The sequence below is a fragment of the Echinops telfairi genome, unplaced genomic scaffold, assembly GCF_000313985.2.
Source record: "Echinops telfairi isolate 266 unplaced genomic scaffold, ASM31398v2 ScPeMD7_7401;HRSCAF=8416, whole genome shotgun sequence".
NCBI lineage: Eukaryota > Metazoa > Chordata > Mammalia > Afrosoricida > Tenrecidae > Echinops > Echinops telfairi.
This window is the reverse complement of record NW_022111301.1, coordinates 11,427,340-11,439,027: the sequence shown is the minus strand read 5'-3', so window position 1 is coordinate 11,439,027 and position 11,688 is coordinate 11,427,340.

Sequence of the window (11,688 nt, the reverse complement as noted above, 5' to 3'; positions counted from 1 at the left end):
CTAGCTGCTCTCATGATTTTCTCCTTTTCCTCAAAGTTGGATAGTTTAACTATTATGTGCCTTGGTGACTTCTTCTTGGGATTCAGTCTAGGTGGCATTCTTTAAGGCTCCTGAATGGTTGCCTTGTTTTCATTCATTAGGCTGGGAAATTTTCCTTCAAGAATTCTCTCACTACTGTTGCAGATGACTTCTTTGTTGTGTCCTCCTCTGGTATGCCAATAATTCTAATGTTGTTCCGCTTCATAGCATAAGACATAGCTCTTAGATTTTCTTCAGCTTCTCTGATGATCTTATTAGATTCTTGTTCGCGTTTGCTGAAGTCTGCTTGGCTGTCTTCCAAGTCACTCATGCACTTCTCTGATTTCTCCTGTCGATTCTCAAGCTCTGTGTTTCTACTATTGGTTTTTGTAATCTCCTCCCTAAGCTCCTGTATTTCTCTTTGATATATTGCCTTTATCTCCTCTATCATTTCATCCTTTTTCTGTATGACTCCAAGCAGCATTCTGAAAATTTCTTTCTTTGGCAGCTCAATGTGTGCTTCTTCTATGTATGTTGTTATGTTCAGGATATCTTCTGCGATTGCCTTTTGTTTCTCCTGATTTTTTGTTGAGGTGGTTGGGTCTGATGGCTGTTTGCGTTGCATTACTTTAGAGGAGCCAGGTGCCATTTTCTAGGGAGTTTAAGAGCACAGGCTCTTTCTAGGAGACTTGTAAGAATGCTTCTTTGAACTGCCTACGGCTAACTATTACTATGGCATTAACCTACCCTTTATCTTCCTGTGGCTTCTCTATCAGTGGAGTGCCCTAGAAGGCTGGTGGGTTGCCTGCTTTGGTATTGTGGAGGTTGGGCAAAGGTTCCTGCAAGAGCTTGGAATGGTGATGATTGTTGGCTGAGCTGCCTTATGCCCCCAGGTACACAGGCAGGAATTTCCCGGTAAGTGGTTGGGCGGAGAATCCCCTGGAGAGGAAGCAGGGCTTTCCCTAGTCTTGGACTATCTACACAGGGTGGGGCTACCTACACAGGGTGGAGCTCAGCTAGCTGGATGTGGTACAGGTATAAGTGCCCTAGGCTACTGGGAGTGATCTGGAGGTCAGCAGCTGAGTGTGAGAGAACAGGAAAGCAACAGAGGGGAAAGAAAAAAAATTATGAAGTAAGATCGTTTAGACTGTGCGGGGGTGGGGTGGGGATATAGGGGAGAGAGGGAAAGAAAAGCAACTATGTATCTGAGTCCCGCTCCCTGTCAGTGGAGGCGCAAGAGTTTAGTCCGTACCCTGAGGCAGCAGCGGCAAGCCGCAGTTGCCGTAGTTGAGATGACAAAAAGCCCTTGAGCAGCCCTCAAAGACCATGGGGGTGGGGTGTGGAGGGGGCGGACAGAGGGCAGAGATGTAAACAGAAGCAACAATTTAGTTGAACCCCGATTTATCACTGACCCCTGCCTGTGGATTTGCAAGGGTTTAGTCCCTGCCTCAAGGCGGTGGTGGCAAGCTGTGGCTGTGCGGAGAAAAAGCCCCTGGGCAGACCTCCCAGACTGTGGGAGAACAGAGAGCAGAGATGTAAACAAAAGCTACAAAGTAGCTGATCCCTGATCCCTGCCCGTGGAGCCCCAAGGGTTCAGTTCCTTCCCTGAGGCTGGCAGGGGTAAACTGTGGCTGTTTTGAACCCAAATCTCCCTATGAGCTCCAAATGGTCCCGGCTTTGGCAGAGACAGTGGCAGGGCCACGGTCAAGCCCCAGCCGGCTTCCACTGAGGTAAGCCAAAAGCCCCAAGCCCCTCAAAACCCCGTGGGTCTGTGCCTACTTATCTTTATGAGGCTCCTCCTGCATTCTAGTTGTGTTAAAGTTCCCTCTAAGCAACTCTCCTGGGCTGGATTCTGCGGAGTCCCTCTGGTATGTGTCACTCCGTTGCCATCTTCCCGGAAGTCCGGAAAAAAAATTTAAGCTGTGCACTTTCCATGTATCTATCCAAAATCATTTTTTACAAGGCTCTTTGCAAATTTTATGATTATTTGACCCAGAAAGGGATTATTTGAAAATGACATATTCTATGATATGCAAGGGGAATTGCATTCAATTTATGATAAAGTAATTATATTATCATACAAATAAGATATGTAATATGACCCATCGATAAAATATATTTATATGTATGCAAAAAAAATTTATGAGGGTCCTCACTCTGATTTTTGGACTTCTCCATCTTAGAATTCTCTGATAATTATTTGCTAGGTGTCATACATTTCATTTTCCTTCAAGTCATTTTATTTTACTCTAATTTAAGATACATTCTCAGAAAAGATCTTACTTATTACTGTTCATGGAAGGCAACTTAGGGAATCATTTTCAGTTAAAATTCACATAAGGCATCTTAATAATTTCTGAATGTCTTTTCCTTATCTTTACTTCAAATTGCTGTTCACTTTGAGTTAATTTGTTAGCTACAGAATTGTTTCACTTGTAATTTTTTCTTTTCCTTTTTATCTGTTTATCAATTTTATTTATTTATTTTACATTAAAATATTTTTTCCAGTAAGCTAAAACTTTTAGACAATACTTTCTGATTTGAGCTGTAAACCCCATGGTCAGCAGTTTGAATCCACCACTCAATTCCAGTGGGAAAGATGGAGAGAGACCCCTGTTCCTCTGAAGATTTATAGTCTGGGAAACAAGAGGGAAGCTCTACTCTCTTCTACAAGATCACTGTGAGTTTGAATAAAGTTGATGGCTGTGAGTTTGTAGGAGTTTTTTTTTTGCTTTGTTTTGGTTATTTTAATCACAATTCATTCTCTTCCTGCTTTATCCTCTTTCTTTTTTCTCTTCCAACAAGTAATTTCAGATCAGATCATTATGAGCCATAAAATTTTCATTAGCTGATTTAGCACATTGCACTGCTAATCACAAGGTTCAAATTCACCAACCCTTCATGAAAGAACAATGAGGATTTCTGCTCCCATTAAGCGTTGCAAACTCATAAACCCACAGGATCAGTTTTGCTTGTCTATGTTGTTTGGTGACATTACATCATCTCAGACCAATAGCAACCTCATACACAACAGAACGAAATGCTGCACCATCCTGACAATTGTTCCTAAGCCTGCGCCCATTGATGTAGCCACTATGTCAACCCAGTTCATTTCGCTGTCCCTCCACTTTACCAAGCATGATGTCCTTCTCAAGGGACTTGACTCTCCTGAAAATATGTCCATAGTATTCAAGAAAATATCTTCCCATCCTTGCCTCTAAGGAACATTCTGAACTTATATCACCCAATACAGATTCGTTTGTCCTTTTAGAAATCCATGGTGTTTTCAATATTCTTTTCCAGCACCACAATTCAAATACATGTATTCTTCCTAGGTCTTCCTTATTCAAGGTTCAATTTTCACAGTATCATGGTTTGAATCAGGGGCACCCTAGCCTCAAAGTAACGCCCTTGCTCTTGCTCTTCAATAAAGAGAACTTGTTCAGATTTGCCTTGTGCAATACATCTTTTGATTTCTTGACTGCTGCTTCCAAGGAAGACAAGTCTTTTCACCATTTATCTGGATGTTACCATTTATTGGATGTTACCTACTACTCCAGTTGTAAAGGTTTTGGTCCTCCTTCCATTGAGTTGTAGTCCATGGCAAAGGTTGTAATCCTTAATCTTCATTAGCAAGATCATCTGCATATTACAGATTGTTGATAAGCCTTCATCTGATCCTGATGCCACACGCTTCTTCATATAATCCATTTTCTCTGATGATTTGCTGATCATACAGATTGAAAATGTATGGATAGAAGATACAACCTGATGCACAACTTTCCTGATTTTAACGTATTTATTCTGTTGGCAAAACTGCCTCTTGATCCATGTACAAGTTCTTCTTAAGCACAGTGGAGTTTTGTGGAATTCCCATTCTTCTCAAGTTTATCCACAGTTTATTATGATCCACACAATGAAATACTTTGGCATAGTCAAGTGAATATCTTTTTGGTATTTTCTATTTTGAGTCAAGATCCATCTGACATCAAGAAGGACAGTTCTTCTTCCATGTAATCCAGCCTGCTTCTGGTTGTTTCCTGTCAGTGTTCTGTGGCAACCATTATTGATGATTCTTAAGCAACATTTTAATTGTGTGCAATATCAATTATCTTACTCTATAGTCTGGGCGTTCTATTGAGGCATCTTTCTTTGGAATGGGCACAAATATTGATTTCTTCCAGTTAGTTGGCCAAGTAGCTGTCTTTCAAATTCTTTAGCACAGACAAGTGAATACTTCCAGGGTTTCTTCAGCTTTCTGAAATTTGTCAATAGGGTCTATATAAATCTATGGATGTCAGAATAGATTCCATGACAATGTGGTTTTTTTTTAGATTTTCCTAAATAGGATTTAATTCTTAATCTATTTTAAATCTAAACTTAAAATTGATATTGGAATTGAAATTATACATAAGTTCAATATATTGTAGGGATCTCTCATGGCACTAAGCGTTGGGCTGCATACAATAAGGTTAGTGATTGAAACCCACCAGCTGCTCTATGGGAGAAAAATGAGGCTGTCTTCTTCCTTAAAGATGTATAGTCTTAGAAAGTCCATGCAAGGTCCTTATAGGTTGGAATAGATTCAGTGGCAGTTGGTTTTTAATATAAACAGTCTTGTGTTAGTCTGGGTGGACTAGAGAAACAAATCCAGAGGCACTCATATGTGTGTAAGACAGAGTTTTACATGTATAAGCAACATCCTAGTCCAGTCCAGATCAAGTCTATGAGTCTGATATTAGCCCATCTGTCCAATACTAGTTTATAAATTCCTCTTCCGACCCACATGCAACACATGCAATGATACCTAATGCAGGAAGATCAAAATCCAGTGGGTGGGAAGCCTTGTGGATCTAGTGTAGCTCCATGTGGCTTGTCAACAGGAATGTCTTTAATTGAGATGAAGCAGAGGGTCTATCTGGCCTCCAGTGAGTTATTTATCTCCAACACACCTCCAAACAAGGTCATCAATTTGTGACCTGATTGACAGGCTAGACCCCACCCCTTCACAAGTCAACAGGAGATTATGTAACTGCCACAAGCCCACATTAACATTCATTTAAGACATAAAAAATACAAAATTCAAACATTATATATTATATACTCAAATATAATATCCTTTCAATATGACCATCTTTATTTGTGTGTGTGTGAGCGTGTCCTTTTTATATATAAAACAATAGATAAGTACCATGTTTCCCTGAAAGTAAGACATCCCCTGAAAATAAGACCTACTTACGGTTTTGCCTCTCGCTGACATATAAGGCATCCCCCCCAAAATAAGACCTCCCCGAAAATAAGCCCCACTAAAGCTACCATAACTCTGGACTCTGAACCAATAAAACAATAAACAATAAATGTGTACCGTATTCTTCTTCATGGAAAAATAAGATATCCCCTGAAAATAAGACCTAGTGCATCTTTGGGAGCAAAAATTAATATAAGATACTCTTGTTTTCTGGGAAATAGGGTACTAGGATATACCTAAATTTAGTCTTTTGAAACAGCACTTAGGTCTTGTGCAGCTTCAAAAACCCTGTGGAATCAGTTCAACTATGTCGGATAGAGTCACTATGAGTCTGAATTGACCTAAGAACACGAAGCCTGTATTTTTCTGATTTGAATTTTGTGTAAGAAGCAATACATTCAGATTTTTACAAACATAAAAAAAGGGTATTTCTTATAAACTGGTTCGGTGAATTCTGTAATTGAGCCACTCACACCAAAATGATGTATATACTAGTAACAAAAAGTAAATTATAATTTAAGAAATTATTTTGAAAAATTATTTTATAAATAACATTCAAAAATATATTTAGTCTGAAGAATATGCACTGATAGTATTGTGTTGATATATATTAAAACTAACTTTAAGTATTTTCTTTAGGGTTTTTTAATTTTCATTTTAGAAATTTACTTAGCAAATTTTACTAATGGTATAAGGTTAGAGAACAAATATCTATGTTATGGCAATTGACATATTTAATATTCTAAAAGTTTTTCCCATACCTTTTAAAATGAAGTGTAATATTCAACACACTGTCTCACATAACTCAATATACATATATCAATATAAATTTATTTCCTATAAATTACTTGTTAAAATATTTTATGTATAAACAAAAACCAAAAAACATTGTGTTCTCATTAGAGTCGAATGATGCTGACTTCCATCAATAGTTCCGTTGTGACACAAATTTTAAAACTTTATCATTTGCTTTCTTCTTCATATATCTAATAGCTATTTGTCAAATGTATTGCTCTGAAATAGTAATACTCAAAGTTGAAATGATAGTATTTAGACCTGAAATGTACTTACATATCTTAAAATTTTGATGAAGTGCTTGCATGTTTGCATGTTTTTCTCTCCCAATAGAATGAGAATATGGAGAACTAACCCTCTGCTCTGGTAAGTACTAGGGATGGGACTCCTGGCACTTAGCTGTGTTGTCAGTTAGCCTCCAGTCAACTCCAGTGCACGGGCGTCTGTGTGGAGAGTGAGACCATCTGATATAGTTAGTTGAAAGGCTGGGGTCTGTTAGAATCAGATTGCCAGTATTCAGTAAATGGCAATGTAGGTGGCTGTATCTGACTTTTTCTGGCTTCCCTATTGCCAGAAGGCAGAAATCAGCCAAGTCTCCATTATCTATTTATTTACACTATTGTGACACAAATTGTTCCTCCTGTAGCACTCTACATCTATTCTGGTTTTAATTGCTGTGGCCTCACGAAACTCACAGACAATATTGACAATTAAGGGGCTTTTATGGGAATTAAGAGGTTACCACAAGCCAGGAGCAGAAAACAGTAAGGATACAGTCATCAGTCCAAAGAACATCTCTCCTCACCCAGCAGCCAAGTTTCTCTCCGGTCCGCAACCTCTCAGGCATATGGTCTCTTTGCCTATTTCTTCCTGAACAGAAAGCCAGCCTGTCACTATGTCTCCAGCCTGCCATTAGTCTCCGTACTACTTTTCTAGCTCGATTCCATAGTCTTCGTGGGGGAAAGAAGGATTTCTCTCAGACTGTCTCCCCCCCAAAATATGTAGCAGACTTAGCTGCGTGAGAATGACTGTACACTTGGAGGTCATCAAGAGTGGATTGGGAGTCATTCTCACTGAGAGGTATCAGCTGTCTAGATCAAGCAGACACCACTGTTTATCCCACAACAAATAAGTCCCATTCCCTTCTGATAAGGATAGTAGTTGTCTGTTTACTTGTACGAGATACCAGAGAGGTCAAACCCGCCCAAGGATGAACATGGTTAGGTAGACATTATGAATCTAGGGTCTGCCTATCTTGTCACATGTGTAACCCTAGACCTTCCCATTCCTATGGGCACACCCCTAGGTCATCCCCCTCCTATTGATTATATTGCCTATGTTGCTACCCCTCCCTATGACGTAGGTTATTGTCTGCTATCAGGGGGCTTGCATGCCTCCCAGGATAGTAATTGTCTGTTTTATTGTATGAGACACCAGAGTGATCAAACTTGTTCAAGGATGAATTGTATTGCCCCTTTCTGTGATGTATGACTCTGTAATCAGATCCCCCTAAAGTGATATGATGCGTGGTTAGCAATAAATAAGGAGGCTCCCTGGTTCTCAGGGTGGTGGCTGAGGAGGACGAGGCAGCTACCTCTACTCTGGCGGCTAAGTCCCCTCCATGAGGATCATCAAGCAAGGCTGAGGTGAGCAATGCTACCATGAATTGCACCTGACTCCATTACTTGACTCCATCTTTTAACTCTCATGCTCCAGGAACAGGACACTGTCCATTTACTTTCAAGGAAGACCAGTTAATGAAACTATTATGAAAAATGTGCACATGAACACTAATGCCAAATATGAAGAAATTGAATATTTTATCCAACTTTGAAGTCTGAAATTTGTCAAATAGTCAATACAAATACGTTGAAATTTACTGGTGATTGGGGTGCAAAAACAGGAAATAAAAAAGACCAGTAGTTCTACAAATGGCTTTGCTAATCAGAACAACACAATAGTTTGAGTGATAAAAGTTTGCTAGACCAGCAACTTATTCACTTCAAAAATCTTTTTTCAACAACATGAATAGTAGTATACATGTGGCTCTTGCCAGATGGAATAAACAGGAATCCAATTAACTATAGCTGTCAGAAGAGACATAGTAGAAGCTCACTATTATCAGTCATAACTTAGCCAGAAGCTAACTGCAAAACACGAACAGACCATCAATTGCTCATCTGTAAATTCAAGTTGAAACTGAAGAAAATTAAAATATAATAGCCAAAGTACAAACCCGAGTATATGTCACCTGAATTTAGAGACCATCTCAAGAATGCACTTGACACATTAAAAATTAATCACCAAAGACCAAATTTGTTGTGAGGTGAAATCAGGGACATAAAGAAAAAAGGAATAAAAAGCCAAAAGTAAAAAGAAAAAAAAGTCGAAGTGGTTTTCAGAAGATACTATGAAACTTGCTTATGCACCTAAGAGTCGCTAAAGTTGATGGAAGAAATGTTGAAGTGAAATAGCTGAACAGAACATTTTCAAGAAAATTAGTATGATAATGTTCAAAGATCTGAAGCTAGAGAGCCAAAAGGGATGATTTAGTTAAGCATTTCTCAAGCTGAAAGAATTAAAGGAAACGTTCAAGGCTAAAGTTACAACATCCGAGAAGTGTACTGACAATAGTGTCTCAGCAAGATAGATTGATAAGAGGGCCTTGAGCAAAACAATTGTGAACAGAGCGCCGGCCCAGGCAGTGTTTCTTTCTATGGTGCTTTGGATCACGGTGAGCCGCAAGGGACCCCTGGGCCCCTAACAGCAACGGCAATGGGCAGAGCATCGAATGAGGCAAGAACCTCAAAGACCAGTTGGACAGAATCCAGGATTACCCTCCCAAACATTATCAGTCAATACTTGACCATTTCAGGGAGTAAAATAAAATCAAGTCTTATCCTGTTCAGAGTTTGCTTATCCTAATTTGAGATTAGGTCCCTTTTATCTTTGTTATGCTAAAAACACACCTGTTGTATATCTTGGGTGTGAGAAAAAATATTTATTTTGATATTAATTCTTTTATATTCTTTCCAAATAGCTTCCCCTGTTCCCTTTTCATCCTTTTCCACTATGATAGCCAAGCCAAAACCGTAATACTCTCTTACTTCAGGGGTTGGAAAAGTATCAAAATATGAAGCTTGTAAATAATCTTCCTCTCCAGATTTGTTTCCTTGGTAGTTTCCAGAATAAAAAAATAAATAAGTAATAAAAGAGAGAATTAATCTTGTTGTAGAAGATGTGAAGTTCAGTGCCAGGTCTGTTGCCCAGAGGGGAACTAGCAAGCTCCAAATCTGAGTGATTTGTTAGGGTCCAGAGATAAGACACACTTACGTGCACACACTCCGCAGTGAAGAGTTAAGTCATAGGCTTATTAAAGCATAGAATCAGTTCAAAAGAAATGAAGCAGGACCCTCTCTCAAGTTGAGAAGGGCACCTTAAGCATAGCTGAGATACACTTCACTGTGGGTGCAAACCAGACCCGCCCTCTCCAGTTGAAAGCAAAGGGGGCCCGCCCTCTCATGCTGTCTAGGGGAACATTCCTGGCTTCTACATGGCAGTTTCACATGGGAGGGGGGTGCCACTCTGCAGAAGCTCAAGCAATTTTCTAATTAGTTACTCAGTCTGTCCTTGGCTCTCATATATCTTTTCTTGCCATTTTATCTGGGCTGCTGTGCTGGGTCAGCATGTCTAAGAATGTTTCAGGGTTATGTCCAAGTTTAATCCTGCCTCAGGCTTTTTCATGAGGGCCTGGCTTCAAGATAAAGGGGTTTACCAAGCCAGTTTTCACCGAGTCCTTTGTTCACAGGGTCTTTTATTTATTCCTATAGGAGGCAGGGCAGAAGCGCCTGTTCCGTCCCAGTCAGAAGACCTTTAAAATGTCAACAAAGAAGATGTTTCCATTGTCTTATCTATCCTGAACTTTGTTTAAGATCAAGTGGACTTGTGAGCAGTGTGGACACATGCTCAGATTTTCCTTCACACCCTGAAGAGGTAACAAGGCCTCAAAGAAGACTGAATGCATACGGAATCTAGCTAGACTGGACATTAAGCGTCAGGGAGGATAGCATCCGTGAGGAATACTGAGCTTCAATTTGCCATAGAAGCAGCACTTTCTAAAGTATTGCACAGGCTCCAGGGAGGGCCAGGAAGCTCTTCTAATGAGATGCACTGGGTATCTTCAACAAACATGCAGGATTAGAATTCACAGTAAAATTTTATTAGATTGAATTTAGAAAATAGAAATGTATCATTTGTTTGCATCTAGCTTATGCAGCATGATCTGTTTCCCTAAGAATCAAAATGACTTGAATCTGTCCTACATCTTAGGTATCAAAGGGAACGCTCTTCTTTCTCTTCCAATGGGCTTCTCTTTTTAGCTGTTTCAAGTAAGTATGTGTTTGTTTTCTTCTCTAAGTAACAGGGAACCATCTCATCCTGCTCTCTTTGATCTTCAGGCTCCTCCCTTAAGTCTGCATTTGGCATGCCCCTTCCTTTTCTCCCATCTTTGTACCTGGCCACGCCTTCCATTCTATTTGCTACAAGACTTGCTTATTAAGATTTCTTCCATCTATTGTTTTATATTTTAAGTATCCTTGTAAGCACCTTAAAATAATAAACAACTTTCACATATATATTTTTTTCTTTAAAAATATTTTATTCTGTTTAGGTGAAAGTTTACACAGAAAATTAAGTTCCATTTCACAATTTTTATTGAAATTTTCTGTGATAATGGTTCCAATTTTCACAATGTGTCAGCATTCTCATTGCTTGCAGTTTGTTTGTTGCTTTCATTGATCAAAATTCCCTTCCCCTTACTGCTTTCTCATATTTGCTTTTAGGTAAATGTTAACTGTTTAGTCTCTCATATAGCTGATTGTTTTAAGTTCCAGCAGTCTCTATCTGACCACTAGGCTGTTTCCTTTATGATTTCCCTGCCCAACAGTTTTATTGGCATTTAATTCACTTACCATACAATTCAATAGTTCAGTTACATCAAGAAGAGTTGTACAATAACCAGCACAATCAGTTTTAGACCATTTTCTTCATTCTTGTACTCATCATTCTTAGCTCTCCATTTCTCCCCAATCTCCCTGCCTTACCACCGAAGACCCATTCTCTACAAATTTCCCTATCCTGGATTTCACATACAGGAAAACTTTTAAAAATAAACAAACTAACTAACTAACACAAATAGGAAAGTAAAAGAGATAAAAATTTCAATCAAAAATAATGCAGAAAATATTAAAAACTAGAACAAATTTTAATGGATCATAAGGGCAATCAAATGATAGCATGCTAACCTAACTGCATCTGCAACAATCCGCTTTCCAATATATTCTGCACGTTAGCAATGCTATTCACACCCATGGTTCTAGTCAGAGTGGATTTACCAGGAGCTTAATTCACATATATTTCCCCTTCACATTTTTTAAACCGAAATAGCTTTTAAAAGCTTGAGAATACTTATGGGCAACCCAAGAGGAGCATATACAGTGAACCCTAGCCACTTCGCGCTTCGACTTCTGTGGCTTCACTCTATCGCGGTTTTTGCGTAACAGCGCATGCTCTGTCATTACTGCCACTGATTGGCTCATACTGTACACGCTTCTGTCTGCATCGCTACG